Genomic DNA, 21,638 nt, shown 5'->3' on the forward strand with positions numbered 1-21,638 from the left:
GTTTCTGCAGTCACAGGCATGACTCCAGGATGGTATGTTGCCGCACTGGTGTTAGGGTCAAGGATGTCACGGAGCGGCTGCAGGACATTCTGAAGGGGGAGGGTGAACAGTCAGAGGTTGTGGTACACATTGGTACCAATGACATAGGTAGAAAGAGCAGATTAAAAACAGGACCTCAAAGGTTGTAATCTCTGAATTACTCGCGGTGCTAGTGAGTATAGGAATAGAAGGATGGAGCAGATGAATGCGTGGTTGAAGACATGGTGCAGGAAGGAGGGCTTTAGTTTCCTGGATCACTGGGTCTGTTTCTGGCGAAGGTGGGACCTGTACAAGTTGACGGGTTGCACTTGAATCGGAACAGGAGCAAGATCCTTGCTGGGAGGTTTGCTAGTGCTGTTGAGAGTGGTTTAAACTAATTTGGCAGGGGGATGGGATAGAGAGTGGAGGTACAGTAGGGGGTGATGCACAGGCAAATATAGAAGAGAAACTGAGTCAGTCTGGAAGGCAGAGCAAATATAGCCCTGTTAAGTCACAATCGAATAATGCAAGGCTGGATTGCATCTATTTTAATGCAAGGAGTCTTACTAGTAAGGCAGATACATTGAGGGCATTGATTAACACATGGGAATATGATATTATTGCTATCACAGAGACATGGTTGAGGGAAGGGCAGGACTAGCAGCTCGATATTCCAGGGGAGGAGGTAAAAGAGGAGGTGGCATTGCACTGTTGATCAAGGAGTCAATTAATGCAGTAAGGAGGGATGATATCTTAGAAGGTTCCTCAAATGAGGCCATATGGGTAGAATTTAAAAACAAAAAGGGGGCAATCACTTGACTGGGAGTGTATTACAGGCCTCCAAACAGTCAGAGAGAGATAGATAAGCAAATATGTAGGCAAATCTCAGAGACGTGTAAAAATAATAGGCTAATAATAGTAGGGGATTTCAATTTACCCAATATCAACTGGAATAGTCAGTGCAAAAGGCTTAAAGGGAACAGAATTCTTAAACAGGAGAGCTTTTTGAGCCAGCACGTAGAAAGTCCTACAAGAGAATTGGCGGTACTGGACCTAATCCTGGGGAATGAAGCTGACCAGGTGGTAGAAGTGTCAGTGGGGGGGTCATTTCAGGAATAGTGACCATAACTCTGTAAGATTTAAGGTAGTTATGGAAAAGGATAAAGAGGGACCGGAAATAAAAGTACTGAATTGGGGGAAGGCCGATTTCAATGTGATAAAACAGGATCTGGCCAAAGTGGACTGGGAGCAGCTACTTGTAGGAAAGTCTACATCAGACCAGTGGGAGTCATTCAAAAAGGAAATAGTAAGAGTTCAGGGCCAACATGTTCCCATAAAGGTGAAGGGTAGGACCAACAAGTCCATGGAACACTGGATGTCAAGGGATATAGAGGATTGGATAAGGGAAAAAAAGGAGGCTTATGGCAGATTCAAAGTAAAGGCCTGCTACCCAACCCGAACCCGACAGGACCTGACGACATGTGTCGGGTTCGGGTCAGGTCGGGTCGCTCTTCCGGTCCGGCTTTCGGGCTCGGGCTGGGTCCGGTTGGGCCGGGTCCTGGTCGGACACACACACTATTAATTGGACTTGAAAGGTTGTTTAAAAAGATGAAGATTACAGCCACAAAGTCAGTGCTCAAAATAAACACAGGAATTGCCCAAAGGCTCAGAAAATATCATTATACATTACCTAGACTCCTGCTTTACAGGAGTACATACAGTACTGCACTAGACTAGAGTCCAGACAGTGATCATTTTATATTTTTTATATAAATACTGTATATTTTCTAATAATTAATCATTCAAGATCTTCCTTGCCTCTGCATCTCAGCTGCTCACTGGATAAACTTGCAGCAGGTATTTCAACCTGAAAACCTATGCAGGAGTCTAGGTAATGTATAATGATATTTTCTGAGCCTTCGGTCAATTGCTGTGTTTATTTTAAGCAATACAGATACTGGTAAAATGTGGCACAACCTGTCTTTGCACAACGCCATGGGTTTCTGTTTAACTCGTGACCAATCACTGACTTCGTGGCTCTAATCTTCATCTTTTTAAACACCCTTTCAAGTCCAATTACAGTTTTTGTTGCTTATCTGAACAAACTGATAAAGTGAAAAACGGATTTGGAATCGGAAGGTAGGAAAAGTGAACATTCCGGTGGTCGGGTTGGGCTCGGGTCAGGTCGGGTCGGGCGTGGGAAAAAATGGAAGGACTCGGGCCGGGTTGGGCTCGGGTCCGATGTGGTACTGTCGGGTTCGGACTCGGGTTTTGTTTCCCTGACCTGAGCAGGCCTTTAATTCAAAGCGCTGAAAACAGTGGAGGCCCTAGAGGAGCATAGAAAGTGTAGGGGGATACTTAAAAAAGTAATTAGTGAGCGAAGAGGGGACATGAGAAAACACTGACGGGCAAGATAAAGGAAAATCCCAAGGCGTTTTATAAGTATGTTAAGGGCAAGAGGATAACCAGGGAAAGAGTAGGGCCCATTAGGGACCAAAGTGGCAATCTGTGTGTGGAGCTGGAGGACATAGGTGAGCTTTTAAATGATTACTTTTCATCTGTGTTCACTAGGGAGAAGGACGATGTAGGTGTAGAGATCAAGGAGGGGGATTGTGATATACTTGAACATAATAGAATTGAAAGGGAGGAAGTATGTGGTTAGCACTGCAGCCTCACAGCTGCAGGGACCCGGGTTCGATTCTGGGTACTGCCTGTGTGGAGTTTGCAAGTTCTCCCTGTGTCTGCGTGGGTTTTCTCCGGGTGCTCCGGTTTCCTCCCACAAGCCAAAAGACTTGCAGGTTGGTAGGTAAATTGGCCATTATAAATTGTCACTAGTATAGGTAGGTGGTAGGGAAATATAGGGACAGGTGGGGATGTTTGGTAGGAATATGGGATTAGTGTAGGATTAGTATAAATGGGTAGTTGATGGTCGGCACAGACTCGGTGGGCCGAAGGGCCTGTCTCAGTGCTGTATCTCTAATCTAATCTAATCTAATCTATTAGCTGTTTTAGCGAGCTTAAAAGTGGATAAATCCCGTGGCCCAGATGAGATGTATTCCAGGATGTTATGTGAGGCAAGGGAGGAGATAGCAGGGGCTCTGACTCAAATTTTCAGATCCTCTCTGGCCACAGGAAAGGTGCCAGAGGACTGGAGGACAGCAAATGTGGTACCATTATTCAAGAAGGGTAGCAGGGATAAACCAGGTAATTGCAGGCCAGTGAGTCTAACATCAGTGGTAGGGAAACTATTGGAAAAAAAATTCTGAGGGACAGGATTAATCTCCACTTGGAGAGGCAAGGATTAATCAGGGATAGTCAGCATGGCTTTGTCAGGGGGAGATCGTGTCTAATAAACTTGCTTGAACTTTTCGAGGAGGTGACTAGATGTGTAGATGAGGGTAAGGCAGTTGATGTCGTCAACATGGACTTCAGTAAGGTTTTTGATAAGGTCCTGTATGGGAGATTGGTTAAGAAGGTAAGAGCCTATGGGATCCAGGGCAATTTGGCAAATTGGATCCAAAATTGGCTTAGTGACGGGAGGCAGAGGGTGATGGTCGAGGGTTGTTTTTACGAGTGGAAGCCTGTGACCAGTGGTGTATCACAGGGATTGGTGCTGGGACCCTTACTGTTTGCAGTGTACATTAATGATTTAGACATGAATATAGGAGGTATGATCAGTAAGTTCGCAAATGACACGAAAATTGGTGGTGTCGTAAATAGGGAGGATGAAAGCCTTAGAATAGAGGATGATATAGATGGGCTGGTTAGATGGGCAGAGCAGTGGCAATTGAAATTTAATCCAGAGAGGTGTGAGGTGATGTATTTTGGGAGGACTAACAAGGCAAGAGAATATACAATGGATGGTAGGACCCTGGGAAATACGGAGGGTCAGAGGGAGCTTGGTGTACTTGTCCATAGATCACTGAAGGCAGCAGCACAGGTGGATAAGGTGGTTCGGAAGGCATATGGGATACTTGCTTTTCTTAGCCGAGCCACAGAATATAAGAGCAAGGAGGTTATGATGGAGCTGTATAAAATGCTAGTTAGGCCACAGCTGGAGTACTGTGTACAGTTCTGGGCATCACTCGATAGGAAGGATGTGATTGTACTGGAGAGGGTGCAGAGGAGATTCACCAGGATGTTGCCTGGGCTGGAGCATCTCAGCTATGAAGAGAGACTGGATAGGCTAGGGTTGTTTTCCTTAGAGCAGAGAAGGCTGAGTGGGGGCCTGATTGAGGTATACAAAATTATGAGGGGCATTGATAGGATAGATAGGAAGAAACCTTTTCCCTTAGCAGAGGGACCAATAACCAGGGGGCATAGATATAAAGTCAGGGGCAGGAGGTTTAGAGGGGATTTGAGGAAAAGTTTTTTTCACCCAGAGGGTGGTTGGAATCTGGAACACACTACCTGAAGGGGTGGTAGAGGCAGGAACCCTCACAACATTTAAGAAGTATTTAGATGAGCACTTGAAATGCCATGGCATACAAGGCTATGGGCCAAGTGCTGGAAAATGGGATTAGAATAGATAGGTGCTTGATGGCCAGCATAGACACGATGGGCCGAAGGGCCTGTTTCTGTGCTGTATAACTCTATGACCCTCCCCATCTTCCCCACAACCAATTACAATAGTTCTCCCCTCTCCCCCCGCACCCTGAAATTTTCACTCCTCCCCCTTCCCCACCAGTGTCTTGCCTCGGAACTAGGTATGGAGTTCCAAAGACGCAGGACTTCCATTCGGCGGCCGCCCGAACAAGGTAAGTTTAGTTGCATGTTGTTTTAATTAGTTCTAATATTTAAATGAAGACTCTGCCACTTGGCGGCAGGGGGGCCGCACCGAGGCCTCACCGCCGCCGTTAAAATGCAGCCGGGCCTTCTTGGCATCAGGGGTCGTGGCATGCTGCTCCTGCAAGTATTTTACGGGAGCCACCCCCCACAACCCCCGACGTCGAGGGGCTGGTAAAATTCAGCCCCACAGTGGGGTTTGACTTATGCGTTATTCTTTGTTGTGACAGGAGAGAATTTATGAATAGCATGAGACTTGCCTGGAAATGTAGTTTCATTTTGAACTGTTTAAAGTAGGTGGGTTTGGACGAAAGCATGCAATTAGAATTTGAGAGGGACCTGTCGAGAGTTCAGAAGAAAGCTATTACCTCTCTTTGAAGAATCCCTGCTATTGAAAAGCAAAAGTTTGCATGAAATGGTAATCTTGCCTCCTGTATTTTCAAGAAACCCTGAATATTTGCAGAAACCTTGCATCTTCAAATGAACTTTCCATCGAATGTGTGTGAGAACTGTCACCTCTGTTGCTGCATGCCTGCTGTAAGACGTATATAAAGCCTCTGCAGTTGAATTTCTTTGAATGCCTACCCAACAGACTGTTCATCAACCTCGCCTAGAAAAATTCCTAGTGGCAGCCAACTATTTGACTTTGGGACACCTCGCCAAAACAACAGACTTCCATGTTCAGCATAAGTTTTGTTTTTATTCCTTCTATTCCTTTCTAACAGCTGTAAACAAAAATCCATTTTATCTCCGGTAAGCCGTTTGTGCATGTGCATGTGGGCTAGTATAGTAATAGAGGGCCTTAATATTTCAATTCGCCTATATATTTACTTCATTATTTGTTAAGACTTGGTTTATAATAAATGGATAATTTTGTTCTTTATCAAAGAAACCTGGTTGGCGTGATTTATTCCGGGGACAAATAGAGTATCTAATTGGCTGTTTCGATAAGTGGGAAAATTTATTGATATGTTATGATCTGTGGAGAAGTGGGACTGAATTAACAGTGCACTCCTCCCGCCTCAGTCGTAACATATTAATTGGGGGCTCTTGTTGGGATTAAACCCAACGCCGACAACGTTCACTTGTAAGTGGGATAATAATAACTGAAAAGGAAAAATAAAAGAACCAGGTTTCTTGTGTAATAGGATAAAGTGTACACCACTGGAATGCCTGCAGCAGTTGCTGAAACTTTTCTGGGAAAGGAGAATGTATCCCTCAATGAATTGCGAATCTTAACTAAGGTTAAACTAATGGCATTAGGAGCACCTTTGGGGTTCGAATTGAAATCAAGTGCTAAGAAAGCAGACATAATCGAAGTAATTACCCAACATTTGAAATTGGAAGAAGACGACAGTAAATCAGAGTGCAGTTGACATAGCTAAAATTCAATTACAAATGAAACAACTGGAGAAAGAAAAATAAATAGAATTGGAAGGACTTAGGCTTGAATTTCAAAGAGAAAGTGAAAAGAAGCAAGGGAATTTGAATTTAAAAAGATGAAACTAAGACAAAGGGTAGTCTTGATTCCAGTGAAAGTTTTGGTCAGGAAGAATCTGAATCCAGCCCATGACCCAGTGAAAAGCTGTTTACATTTATATAAGCTCTCCCTATGTTTGAGGAAAGGGATGTAGACTCAGAGGCATTTTTCATTTGTTTTGAAAAGATATCGAAACAAATGAAATGGAGGAAAGCTAAACACTGCTTATGCAAAGTAGGTTGATAGGCAGAGCTCATGAAGTTTATGGCATACTTTCAGAAGAGGCTTCTGCAGATTATGAGATGGCAAAAAAGGCTATTCTTGCTGCATATGAGTTAGTCCCAGAAGCTTACTGAGAGAAGTTTCTGAACCTCTGGAGATCGGCTCAGCAGACTTATATAGAATATGAGAGGGTAAAGCAAATTAATTTTGATTGTTGGATTTGGGCATTAAAGATGGAAACCACTTATGAAAACCTTAGGGAACTAATTCTCCTGGAAGAATTTAAAAATTCACTCCCTCCAGTAGTGAGAACTCATGTAGAGAACCAAAAGGTTCCAAAAACCAGACAAGCAGCGGAATTTGCTGATGATTTTGAGCTTGTGTATAAGCCCAAACACTTTATCCATCACCCCCAGAAACCCAAGAAGGGTAGAAGGTGGGAGAGTGAAAGGAAGGCAAGTAGCATGGAGTATTGCGTGCAGTTCTGGTCACCGCATTATAGGAAGGATGTGGAAGCTTTGGAAAGGGTGCAGAGGAGATTTACTAGGATGTTGCCTGGTATGGAGGGAAGGTGTTACGAGGAAAGGCTGAGGGACTTGAGGTTGTTTTCGTTAGAGAGAAGGAGGAGGAGAGGTGACTTAATAGAGACATATAAGATAATCAGAGTGTTAGATAGGGTGGATAGTGAGAGTCTATTTCCCCGGATGGTGATGACAAACACGAGGGGACATAGCTTTAAGTTGAGGGGGATAGATATAGGACAGATATCAGAGGTAGTTTCTTTACTCAGAGAGTAGTAGGGGCGTGGAACGCCCTGCCTGCAGCAGTAGTGGACTCACCAACTTTAAGGGCATTTAAGTGGTCATTGGATAGACATATGGATGAAAATGGAATAGTGTAGGTCAGCTGGTTTCACAGGTCGGCGCAACATCGCGGGCCGAAGGGCCTGTACTGCGCTGTAATGTTCTATTCTATTCTATTCTATTCTATTCTATTCTATTCTATTCTATTCTATAGCCGAGGACAAGAAGGAACAACTGGGAACATGCAGGATTACCTCCTTAGGCCAGGAAGGAATGCAGATGAAACTTTCCAATAAGGCAAAAAATTCCAATGTTTACAAGCAAAATTCAAAAAGTACAACAGAACTTTATTAAGCAAACTGTCAAAGGTCAGGCTATCAAAACAGTCATCCATTATGTTTACATGGATGAGCTGTGCGAGGGGAGAAGAAACCTTTCCAAAACTCAGAAATTCTGTGTTGGGCCAATTAGCGTGCATTCGCCTGAACATTGCAGGTCTAATGACACTGATATTGCATGGCAGCACAGCCTCAAAGCTTATTAAGCAAAGGTAATTGTGAAACACAACATGCTGCTTATCGGCCAGGCAGTCATCCTCACAGATTCAACTCCTGCTCTGGACCAGTGTGGCCCCTCACTGAGAGAGGAGCCTCCAAAGATTTACCCTCAGCTATTGCGCTGCAGTCACTGACAATTGACAATTTTTATTATTGGGCATTATTTTCCTTCTGTTAAAGAATTTAAGAAAGGACACCAAACAAAGCAAATGTGTATTGTGTGCAGAATTAATAGTAAATTTGTGTTTAAGGCTTTCATTTTTAAATAATCTACCTATTTGAGGGTTTTTGCCACCGTACATGGGGAGATTGCATGTCAGTATTTGACATTTTGATGTGAAGCATCAAATGTTCCTTAAAAAAAAAAGGATGTAGCCAGAAAGAGCTGTCAAACTGTCCCTCACTGGTTGACTAAGTTCATATTTGGCATTTCATTTTGAAATGTTAATGCTTGTAAGGTTTCTCATATTAGTCATGTCACACTGAGTGTGTCTACATCTGACATTTTCAGTTTCAAATTATATTCCACCATAACGACACTGTCGCAATGCATGCAATGTGTAGATTAAGTTCATGTTTGACATAATGGTTTCAAAGTTATAACATTAAGTATGATCAATTCTGCAGCTTAATAAATGAAAGACTGGGTTCTGAACAAGCTTCAAAATAGCAGGACTGGATTTTAACCCTATCACCAGCAAACATCTTAACCAAATCATGTACTGAAGATATGTCTCCCAATTTATATTTTTTGTGTGCCCATTTAAATGAAGAAGGTACTACCAGAGAATGGAACATTTTGCATTTCAAAACCCAGTATCATCCAGGTTAGGTATAGTATGGTTAGATACCCAAGATGAGCATATTCATTCAGCAGAGCCCTATCTTGTTCTGGCATATGTTTATATATTGAAGATTGACCTGACTGCATCTATAATGTAAAACCTAATTTCATCGTGAATTTGACTCTTCACATTCAAAAATCTCTTATAAATGTTATTACGTTGATATATTATAAAGTTTCTCTTATATATTATATATAGACTGGACATTAGGCATTTTTTAGACCCAAATAATTATACTAAGCTGTATGATATATGAGGGGGAAGGGGTATGTCTGATAGCACATAGTACATATATAAAATAGGGGTGCTTCTTCCATCATATCACACTTCCCGTGTCACCCCTCAGTGTCACACTTCTAATTATGCAAATTTCTTGGAACTGACTGCCAGAAATTTATAAAAACTAATATATTAGAATTAAACAGATACAAAACATACAAGTTAAACACAAGCAAAATATGTGGCAAAACTATTAATCATGACCTCCTGAAGACTTACTAAAAGAAATAATCGTGCATTGGCAGCCATGGAAAACGACTAATAAAACAAAGGTAAAATGCAGCCGATTAAATAGCAAAATATTTTTCTCTAAATCTGATCAGGATAATAGGGGGCTGAAAATAATTTAATAAGTAGACTAAAATACATAATTCACAATATTGGATTAACCTTATCTATAGAATTGTACTTTTGCTCTGTGTCATCTTAATTTTTATTTGGAAGCCTGCTTGTTTCCCAGAACCTTGGGTGAAATGGTGAAGTCACTGAGTCCACACACCCAGAGGGGAGCCACATGCAAATGGAGTGTGGGTCAGAGGTTGGGCTACAGCACTGTGCCGCCATTTTCTGACCCTTTGAGCATCTCTTCTCAAATCAACAAGTTTGCCCTTAATTTTGAGCCTCACTGCTAAACTCATGATCCATTTCCATAGCTTCCCAGCCCTTTGTTTCTGTTTACATCCTAGCCTGTGTCACATGCATGGCTGATGACAACATGATACAATCATGCACAAGCAGGCCCAGTTTTATTTTTGGCAGTTTGAATGTTTTTTTTTTACATGAAATCTATTTCCAGCAGTTCCTAATTATTTTTTATGCATAATGTTGTCATGCTCACGAAAGGAACAGTTATAAACAAAAGTGAACTGGAGTAATTACGAACTGTAAAAATGAACTCCAAAAATGGACACATTTTGCTGCAGACAAGATGAAGAAAGAGATCATTTGACCCCTCCTGTATTGCAAATATACATCATGACAGTTGGAGACTAAACTCATCATTACATCTGCACTAGTTCTGGGGAAGAGTCATTAAAATGTTAAACAGGCCATTCAATGCGAAATGGCTCCTATCTTCAAAAATTGGGCTGACAAAGACCTTCATAGACAGAGCGACTCTGGATGCAAAGCCAAGATAATAGGTGAGAAATAACACTACTTTAAACCACATTCCAACCCCATTGTGTAACAATGGCCGCACGTTCAAAGACATTGAATGGACACATCAGGGGAGAGCATCTATGGTCACCTGACTAAAACCCAGCCTGATGTGCTTTTCTTTAAAAAAAAGCGGTTTCCCTGAGAGAGAGAGAAAAAGAAAAAGCCAGCCAGCAAGGAAGTTGAGACATTCATTCCAGGTAAGACTAAGACCCTACCTTTAAACCACTGAGACAGAGACTCCAAAGGTGACTTTGAAAACTCCCCATCTGAGAAATTTTAACAAGATTGTACACTGACTTTGACTGAGTCAAAAGGAAACTGCAATACTTCAGTGAACCAAGACAAGGAACATAAAGCCTGCAACGCTGTTAAAAATTCCTCCTGGAAAACCAAGAAGGTTTCAAAGTGAACTCATTTTACAACAATTGGCTTTAAATGCATGCTATCCTCTAATCTTTATCTTTTCTTGTGTGTGTGCATGTGTGTGCCTGTATGAGTGGATGAGGTTGCAAATATTTTTCAGGTATTGTTTAATAAATGGTTATTTTTCTTTTGAACCTACAAGAAAACCTGTCATTTGTCTGTTTATTTGGACTAAAACACGATTTTCTTTAAAAAAGACTATCTGCAGTCAGTTGAGAGGTGAAAAGTGGAAGGCACTCACACCATTTCCCACCTGTCTGTAACAATGTATATCCTCTTTATAAACAACTACTGCTATTGGTCAAATTAACATAATCTTTCTTAATGTAAAACTGGAGATAAAACCCCCTTCCTGATATGCTTCTCAAACAACGAAGCAAAACTATATAAATTGGTTTGCTTGCTGTAATACACTTTTGATTTTTTATAGCATGTACCCAAAAGAAAGTCAGTCCATTTTTATCTTGGTTAATTCAATTCTTTTTATTAGTATTGTAATTAAGCAACAATTATATCACATATGTCAGTGTATTATAATGTATATATGGTTTGTAATAAGAGTGATGAGGAGTAACCCTTACATAGTGACTTACGGATGTCCCAGCCAGACTGATTCCGCTGTATGATTTTAGTATTAAGGTATTGTTTGCCTGCCGATTTCAGCAATGTTGATGTACGCTGGATCTATTTGATTTCATGTCTGGAACTTTGTGATAATCCACCTACAAGTGGTTTGAGGCGTCCCTCTCATGTGGTGCCTGGCCTAAGTGTATTGTTGGTATGCCAACCAGTCATTGGTAGCCATTTTTACAATTAAAATAATTGATTATAACTTCACAATGAGAATAATTGCGAATAAAGCAGTGTTAAACTTTGGACCAGAAAATCAGGCCTGGCTTTCTAGACAATTGACTCAATCCTTGTCACAAGCAATATCATTATGTTATTACGTGTCTCCTCCATTCGTAACACACAAGTTAATTTCAGAGCTTGTAATTAGTTACTATATTTCTCAAAATCTTTGCTAAAAGTAAAATTAAATCCTTTAGTTAATCATATGAACCAAAGCTCTATTATCAGAATGTTTTCCATTAAAAGCATTTAAATGCTGCCAGCTGTCAAGAGTCGGCAGAAATATTTGCTATTTAAAAACCTACGGCTTCAGCAAAGACAGTGCTCAATCACTAGAGCTTGAGGTTTGTCAAATAGCCGGTGCATTCATTAATATTTTCAGAATCTTACTGAACCAATCAAAATAAGCACACAAAAACATGACAGGGGTCCAAAGAAGGAAAGGAATGTGAATGAAAGATATTAGCATATGGATGGAAATTTTGATTATCTGATGCATTACACAATAATGTTTGGTACAATGAGGCTGCCAACTTGGCTAGAAAATTTGAATCTGCCAAAACAGCTGTCACAGCGGTAATCAATTCCCCAGACACCAACACCTGCAGCTTAAGCAGCTGAGAACTCATAAGAATGAATTAACACTCTCAAAAGACACTTTCAGAATGAAAAATATCTATTCATGAAGTGTACAGCCACAGAAAGAGTCCAAATTGCAATGTGACATTCTCATTATTCTTTTTTTCCCAATTTGAAATGTAACTATCTTTGCTTTATTTTAACTCCATCCTTACATATTAAAATGTCACTTGTCATATCTGGTTGTGTCCAAGAACTATAAAGTTTATGATGGCAAATGGTATCTCCAGTATATCACCCTCAGTGCTCACAACATCCAATCCTCTTGCAGTGCAACAGCTAAATCATTCTATTTTGATCTCCTCCATGCTCTTTAAATGTTTTTGAAATCTTGTTTATTTTAATTCCTCAAAGAGATAATTTTTCAGCATCATTTCCAAGTTTGACAAGAAGCTGCTGCCTCTTATCCCCATGCTCCATTTGGATTGTAGAGTCCCAGAACTTTGAGTCTATCTAAAATGCTTTAGACTGGGAATTAATAATGCAGCCTGCCTCTGCACCTTTTGCAAGGTATCACCCACCATGAGGATACCAAAACTGAGCACGTCATTCTAACTGAGGCCTAACCAAGGTCTTGACAAAATAGCATTCTTTGTCTTCTAGTGAATTGTCCTGAAAATACATGCTAGCATTCTTTTTGCTCCAGCTATTCTCTCATGACATTGGTAATGAAGCTTTAGAGATCTATACATTGGAACACATGGATTTCTTTCTTTCTCCACCAGCTATACTGAAGGATACAGCATTTGCCCTGCACCTTAATCACCCTAAATCTGTGTCATTTGGTTACTGATCCTTCTGCCACTGGAAACAGCTTCTCCTTACTTACTCTGTCAAACCATGCATGACTTTGAATACCTCTATCAAATCTCTTCTTAAACGTCTCTGGTCCAAAGGCCAGCTTCTCCAGTCTTTCCACATAACTGAAGTCCCTCAGCCCTGGTGTTATTCTAACAAATCCTTTCTGCAACCCCTCCAATTCCTTCTTCCTAAAGTGCACATAACTTCCTTGCTTTTGAATTCTATTCCTCTATTAATAAAACCAAGGATCCCATATGCTTTTAAAACAACTTTCTCAACTTTTCCCTTCAAAGATTTGTGTACACACACCCCCTCTGTCTCTGTTCCTGCACCCCCTTAAAAATTGTACCATCTTGTTCATATTGCCTCTCTCGATTCTTCTTACCAAAATGTATCGCTTCACACTCCTCTGCATTAAATTTCATCTGCCCTGTGTCTGCCCATTTTACCTGTCTGTCAATGTCCTCTTGAAGTCTGTTACTGTCCTCCTCATTGTTTACTACATTTGAGTTTCATATCATCTGCAAATTTTGAAATTATGCCTTGTATACCCAAGTCCAGGTCATTAATCTATATCACAAAGAGTAGTGGCCTTAATATCAACTCTGGGGAATAGCACTGTAAACTGCCCTCTGGTCTGAAAAATGACCATTAACCACTACTCTCTGTTTTCTGTCCCCTTGCCAATTTTGTATCAATGCTACCTCTGTCCCTTTAATCCCATGGGTTTTAATTTTGTAACAAGTCTATTATGCAGTGCTTTGTCGAACACTTTTAGAAATTCCGTATACATAACATCAACTTCACTACCCCCATCCACCCTCTCCTTTGCCTCATCAAGGACCTCGATTAGTTTAGTAAAACAGAATTTGCCCTTAACAATTGTGCGCTGACTTTCATTTATCAGCCTGTACTTTTCCAAATGCTAATTAATTTTGTCCCAGATTGTTGACTCTAAAAGTATCTCTACCACCAACATTAGACTAACTGGCCAGTTGTTTCCAGGTTTATATCTCCACCGCACCTCTACCCCACAACCCCCACACCCCCCGCCCCACCCATCCCACTGTTCCGCACCTTTTTTGAACAGGTGAGTAATATTTGCAATCCTCTAAAGCCTTCACAATTTCCACCCTTACTTCATTAGGATGCAACCCATCTGGACTGGGTGACTTTTCTACTTTGATAACTGCCAACCTTTATCAATTTTTATTGTTCCCAATATCACCACTGCCTCCTCCTTTTTAACCTATCAACCTGCAAGTCTTTGGCATGTGGGAGGAAACCGGAGCACCCGGAGGAAACCCACGCAGACACAGGGAGAACTTGCAAACTCCACACAGGCAGTACCCAGAATTGAACCCGGGTCGCTGGAGCTGTGAGACTGCAGTGCTAACCACTGTGCCACTGTGCCGCCCGTAACGCTTTGTCTTTCAACACACTATTAACATACCGTTTGCCTCTGCTCCATGACCTTCTGGTCAGTTATTCTCTGTGACCTTGTCCTATCAACACCTTCTCTTTTGTTATCTCTTGCCCCACCCCTGCCTTATTTGCTTAAAACCTATTACATTTCTAACCTTTGCCAGTTCTGATGAAGGGTTACTGACCTGAAACGTTAACTCTGCTTCTCTCTCCACAGATGCTGCCAGACCTGCTGAGTATTTCCAGCATTTTTTGTTTTTATTACTCATCTAACACCTCAGACATGCCCTCTATCTTCACAAGAAGATTTCCTTTTTGGTCCCAAATTTGTTCCACCCTTTCTTTGACTACCTTTTCACTTGTCGTGTGTTTATAAAACACTTTTGTGCTTCCTCTTATGTTAATTACTAATCTATTTTCATACTCTCTCTTTGCCCCTCTTATTTCCTTTTTTAAAATCTCCTCTGTACTTCTTTGCCTAAAGTTTGTTCAAACAATGGCAGTAGTTCAGCTTTCTTACATTACAACAGTGACTACACTTCAAAAATGCTTCATTAGATGCAACATGCTTTGAGATCGTGAAAGGTATTATATGAATGCAAGTCTTCTTCTTCATTCCAGAAGTTCAGCGCCAGATCATATAGTAGAAACACTTTTTTGCTTCTTTTTATCCTGAATAACCTTTATTTCAAAAAAAGCGGCTGAATTTTACTGCAGCGTCGCACTCCACGGCAGCGCACTTTGAAGTCGACAGCCTTCCGACACAGAAGCACCGCCACAGAGCCCCCCGTGATATTATGCACTGGGGCTCATTTAAATGGTGGGGACGTAACAGCCGCCCCCAATGACATAGAGGTGGCGGCTGCCGCATCCCCGGCATCCGGAGCCACTGCGTAGGCGTTGGCACCATTTTTAAAGGGCTTCAAGCCCTTACATGTTATTTAAATTTTAGAGATAAAGGATGATGAAAATGTAAGTGAAATGCCTAACAATATGCGCACTGCCCTCACACGCACCCCCAAGGATCAATTGGACATTCCCCTGCTAAAGACTTTTGATCTGATCCCGACCTTCCCCATTCCCTCCGACCATCAGCTCCTTTAAACCTTTGCCCCTTCCCACCATCCCCCCCACCAATCAAAAGTCTTTTCCTCGCTTCCCCTCCTCCCCGCCAGTGTCTCACTCGTGACCAAGTAAGATCATTATCATTTAATTTACATGAAGTTGATTATTTAAATGAAGGCAGGGGGCCACACCGAGGCTTTGATGCCGCCGGTAAAATGTGGTGGGGCCTTCTCGGTGTCGTGGCGGGCCTTTCCCACAAGCATTTACGGGCCTCCCCGCCACAATCCACGATGTCGAGGGGCTGGTAAAATGCAGCCCAAGGTTTCCACTTTTTGCAATGTCGTATCATCGAGATTTTACACATGACAATGGTAATATATCCAGAGTGCCCATTTATTCAGGCAAGATGGTGTGGCAATGAGTATGAAGCTATTAAGGGAGAAGGCAAAAAGAAAGTGGATCAAAATTCCTATGTAACTCAGACTTAAGATAATATGGTGTACATTCCCTTTATCTTTTTTAATTAAACCAAGGTTTAAAGTCAGAAAGCAATCATTAATTGTGGGACAGGAGGGGTTTTAAAAGTCTGATGATTGTAGAAAAAGGAAAGAATGAAGAACTAAGGAAAGCAATATCTTGAGATCCTGGAAATGTATTTGGAGCCGAGAAAGAGTAAGAGAGGGAAGTTCAGAACAACAGTTACTGTAGTAGTGTCACCAAAATAATGTCCATAGAATCACAGAATGGTTACAGCAGAGACTCTTGCCAGCTCTTGCAAGAGCAACTCACCGAGTCCCACTCTCCTGCCTTTTCCCCATAGGCCTGCAACCTTTTTCTCTTCAGATAATTATCTAATTTTCTTTTGAAAGCCTCGATTGAATCCCCCATACCACCATACAGAGCATTCCAGATCCTAACCATTTGCTGCATAAAAAAGATTTTCCTCATGTCGCATTGCTTCTTTTGCCAATCTCCTTAAATCAGTGCGCTCTGGTTCTCAACCCTTCCGCCAATGGAAACAGTTTCACCCTATCTACTCTGTCCAGACTCCTCATGATTTTGAACACGTCTATCAAATTTCCTCTTAATCTTCTCTTCTCTGAGGAGAACAGACCCAGCTTCTCCAAACTATCCATGTAACTAAAGTTCTTCACTCCTGGAATCAATCTTGTAAATCTTTTTTGCACCCTCTCTAACACCTTCACTTCTTTTCTAAAATGTAGTGCCCCGAATTGGACACAATCCTCCTGTTGAGGCCAAACGAGTGTTTTAGAAAGGTTCTTCATAACCTCTTTGCTTTTGTACTCTAAGCACATTTATTTATAAAGGCCAGGTTCCCGTATGCTCTATTAACCACTTTCTCAACCTGCCCTGCCACCTTCAATGATTTGTGCACATATGCCCTGAGGTCTCTCTGCCCCTGCATCCCCTTTAAGATTGTATCCTTTATTTTATATTGCTTCGCTTTGTTCTTCCTAACAAAATGAATTATTAATCAGTTCTCTGCACTAAATTCCATGTTGGAACAAATAACAAAGGTAGAAACAGGGAGGCGGGCCTGTTGAAGGTGTTGGGAACTAAATTAAAAAGCAAGACTACAAGGTCTCTGGATTACTGTCCGAGCCAGATGCAAATTAGCATAGAAACAGACAGATCAGGAGAATTTACACATGGCTAAAGAGCTAGTGTGGGAAAGAGTGGTTCCTTTTCATAGGGCACTGGGATTAGTATTGGGAATGGAAGAAGTTGTACTGATGAGACATGTTCCACCTGAACCGGAATGGGACCAGTACCCTAGTAGCAAGTGTTAATGCAGAGGTCGCAAAGGCTGTAAACTGGTAAGATTGGGAGAGGTATCTACAAGAAATGAAACAAACTTAATTATAATTGAAGGAGGAAAGGAAAGCATGGAACAGACTGAACTAAGGAAGAACATAAATGGCTAGTGAATAAACTGAGTTCCAGAATAGGCGTGTAAAAAGATAGCTAAAAATAAACCACGAGGAACCACTAATAAAAATAAGTTAAATGTCTGTACAGCAATGCACACAGTGGGCTGAATTATGAGCCTCCAAAGATGAGCTAGGAAGCAGGGGACCCGTAGAATTGTGATGGGAGTTGGGGGACGGGGGTGCAGGAGGGCAGGGGGCCCGTTGCCTTCCCATCACACCACAATTTTGTCAGGGGTGGGATAGGCTGAAGGTAGCCTTCTCACCCAGATGCCACTTGAGGCCCTTAAGAGGCCTATTAACAGGCACTTAATAGCCTCACCCCCCAGCACTGGAATTAAGCCAGTGGCGGGAGGGCCTCCAACACACAGGGAGGTTGCCCAGTAAAACGAGCTGGCCTCCCTGCTGGCTTAGGGGGGCCCTCCTCTGTAGACAATCTGTGGCCCACAGAGGGCCCCCACCAGCAAACAAACCACCTCCCTGAACCCCTCTCCCCCTGTACTCAGTACCCACCCTACCCTCCCACTTCCACCTCTGGGGCCCGTTGGGCTGGCGCAGGTGACCCTTCCTCACATATCTGAGGTCTGGGACTCCCAGCGCTGGGCCTGGGTCTAAGGCCTCTGGAGTATCAGCAGTGGCCACTACTCCGGGTGGCGCTGCCAATGCAACTGAGCTGCCGGCAGCTCTTAGAGGCGAGACCCCCATTTTTAAAGGAACGGGGATTCCGGCACCAGGCTGTTAATTGGCCTGTGCCATAGAATTGTGCCAGGTGGTTCCAAAAGGCCTAGGTGGGGTTCCCCCCTCCTTTTCGGCCCGATGCCTGAGGCCCACCATCGGCACAAATTTCAGTCCAGTACCCATAATAAAACAGGAGAACTGGAAGCAATAATATATTGTGAGGAACCTGGTATAATTGGGATTACTGAGACAGGGTTACAGAGAATTCAGGACTGAGAAGTCAACATGGCAGTGTATAACCTATTTTGAAAAGATAGCATGGGGAAAAGGGGAGGAGTCCCTGCACTTATTAGGAATAACATAATGGCAGTATAAAAAAAGTAACACAACCATCAGTAAGACAGAAATAGAATCCATGTGGATAGAGGTAAGAAATAAAAAATAAATCAATCCCATTAATAAGTGTGGTCTACAGACTACCTATAGTGCAAGGAATGTGAAAATAATAGGGAAATGAATAACAAACATCAAATAATAATCATGGAGATTTCAATTGAAATTAATTGGTCAGCAGAGTTAGGCAATAGAGATAAGGGAATTGAGTTTCTATAATGTGTACAAGACTCCTTTCTAAATCAGTATGTAAGAAGCCCAACAAGGGAGGATTCACTACTGGATCTAGTAATGAGCAATGAGCCAGAAGAGATAAAAGAAATAAAAGTAGGGAAACATCTAGGCAATAGTGACCATAATATAATGCAATTTGATATAATAAATGAGCAGGACACAACAATGACAAATCAAGGGTACTAGCTTGGAAAACTGTTGATTTTGAGGGGCTAAGAACAGAACTTGGGAAAATAGAGTGGACAACAATATTGGTAAACAACAATGCAGAACATCAATGGGAAACATTTAAAGCAATATACAATGGAGCCCAGTAAAAATAGAAGAAAAAAATAAACACTAATGAGATACCATGGCTCATAAGGGAAAAACTGAGGGAGGTGGAGCATGTCCAGGGTACTATAGACCAGTCAGTTTAACAAGCTCTATGAAAAGAGAAAAGAGAAAATAAGTTTAGAAACCAAAGATATAATAATAAATAGTCAACATGGATTTCAAAAGGGAAAGTCTTGCTTGACCAACCTCATTGAATTCTTTGAAGAGTTAATAGAGAAAGTAGACAAAGATAATGTAATAGGTGTAATTTATCTAGATTTCCATAAGGCCTTTGATAAAGTATCACATAATAGACTAATAAATATAGACATAGCATGTGGAGTCAGGGAACAAGTAGTAGAATGGATAGCTGGCTGGCTGAAAGACAGAAAGCAGAGTGTAGGAGTAGAGGGTAACTATTGAGAGTGGCAGAAGTTGGAAAGTAGGGACCCACAGCTTAGACCTAGGAATCAAAAACACAATTCCTAAATTTGTGGAAAATACCACATTGGGAGGGATAGTCAACAAACTACAAAAATCATTAATAAACTTGCAGAATGAGCATATAACAGGCAAAATGAATATCAACATAGATAATTATGAGGTATTACATTTTGGTAATATTACAAACAGGTAGTTAATATATTTTTAAAATAAATTTCTCTGTTTTTCCAACTACTGTCCGTAAGCTGGTTTGTGATTACATTCCCCCCCCCCCCTTAAACCCTGATAATAAATGAATGCAATTGTTAAAGTCAAATCAAAGAATTAGGGTTTATTAACACACACAAACTCAGGAAGGGGTTTAACTTCTCAACGCACACTTACAAACATACAAGGAAAGGTTAAAGACATAAAAAGGCAAGGACATTTAGTAAATAGAACTATAAACTAACATGAATTTCAGTCAAGCCTAGAGGCCATCTTTAATTATCAAAAAAGTCCAAACAAACTGGAGATCACCAACTGGAAATGCCGAATGGGGGAAGAACTGTTGGAAAAACCTCTTCTCTTGCAAATTTCTTCTTCCTTGCACTTGCGAAGGTAAATGGAGGTAGCTTAATTTGCGGAAGTCACCTTTTACTTAGACGGAGATTAGATCTGGCAGAAAACAGGTTTTCTTCTTGCTTCTTGCAGACTGTGTCTTTTTGATATTCTTGCATCCTGCAGGAATGGTCTCAGAGAAGATTGTAGAGAGAGGTGTGCAGCTTCAGGCAGCTGTGTTAATCTGACCAAGGCAGCTATGGTTTCTGAACAAGTTGTACCTTCAACTGCTACAGTTTCAAATCCAGGCAGGCTGGATAGGGTGGCTCCTGGACAAGCAGTGCCACATGATCTCTCTCCTCCATATTAACAATTAGAGCATAGAAGGGAAATTTAAACATGCTGTACAAAAATGGTGGTTGACATTGATACTCAAATGCACAAAACACAATTTGCAGTTGGATTCTCATCTATTCATGACAGTCAAGAAAAATAAGTGGATCATATATTACTTAAAAAATAAGTATCAGTATGGGGTAGAGGAGCAAAGGAATCAGGAAGTACAAGTACACAAATCACTGAAAAGTAGTGACAGGGCAATAAGGTCATAACTAAAACAAGCTTATTTTTAGAGATAGAATTGAAAAGTAGAGAAGTTATGCTAAACTTATATGAACTTTGATTAGCCCACACTTGCAGTACTGTGTATAGTTCTGGTCACCAGATTATAAAAAGAATATAGGGGCACTGAAGATGCAAAAAAGATTTACAAGGACGATATCAGAACTGCAAGGTTATACCTATTAGGAAAGTATGAACAAGCTGGGTTTCTTTTCTCTTGAAAAGAGAAGGTTGGGGTATGACCTAGTAGAGGTTTTTAAAATTACATGATGTTTTGATAGAGTAGACACAGGCTACAAAATTGGACTCTATAGTTCCCATAGTTGGTCTGTTTTGCTATCAAAATGGCATTTGCACTGCCCACACAATTCCGGCATGGCCCGAGCTGAACAGTATCTTGGTCAGGATGTGAGCACAGGTTTTAGGAGCATGCGCCAGAAGTATGCAGAGTAGGCAGTTTGTGACATCAGTCAATATTTTGACACCATTACTGCCATTTCTGACCTTGCCGCTCCAGCTAATGCTCTCTCAAAGTCGCACAAATGAAAATGCACTCAGCAGCAAGATGGACCCCCTGGACAGCAGTATTTAAAGGGATCATCAACTACTTTCAGGTTAGTTTTGCTGATTAATTTCTACTGGCTCTGTTTGAGTTTGTAGAAGTGTAAGGTGGTGTTTGCAAAGTTGGTGAAGCCAACAGGAAGTGGTGCTGCATGTGGAGAAGGCTATAGTTCTGACTTAAAGGGTTCTAGTCAAACTACTTGCTCCCAGTTATGGGTGCTATAGTTACCATCCCCTTTGGGCTGCAGCATGAGAGATGAGATGGAGCAGAGGCAGCACAGAAGGAGAAGGAGGGGGGAAAGAAGGGCTCTCAGCAAGAGGCTTTATTCACCCAGGGTCTTCCAGGAGCATTTCTCTTACCTTCACCTAAGCCAGCAGCATGTGTATATTGTCTGCACTTTACAAAGAAGGTGCTCACAGAACTCTGCCACCTCTTGCAACCAAACATGCAACCCCAGGGCAGAGCGAGGACAGTGCTGCCACTGGCTGTGAAGTTGATCAACGCCCTGAATTTCTTTATGTTGGGATCCTTCCGTGCTGGAGCAGGC

This window comes from Heterodontus francisci, chromosome 19 (genome assembly GCF_036365525.1).
Source record: "Heterodontus francisci isolate sHetFra1 chromosome 19, sHetFra1.hap1, whole genome shotgun sequence".
Lineage (NCBI taxonomy): Eukaryota > Metazoa > Chordata > Chondrichthyes > Heterodontiformes > Heterodontidae > Heterodontus > Heterodontus francisci.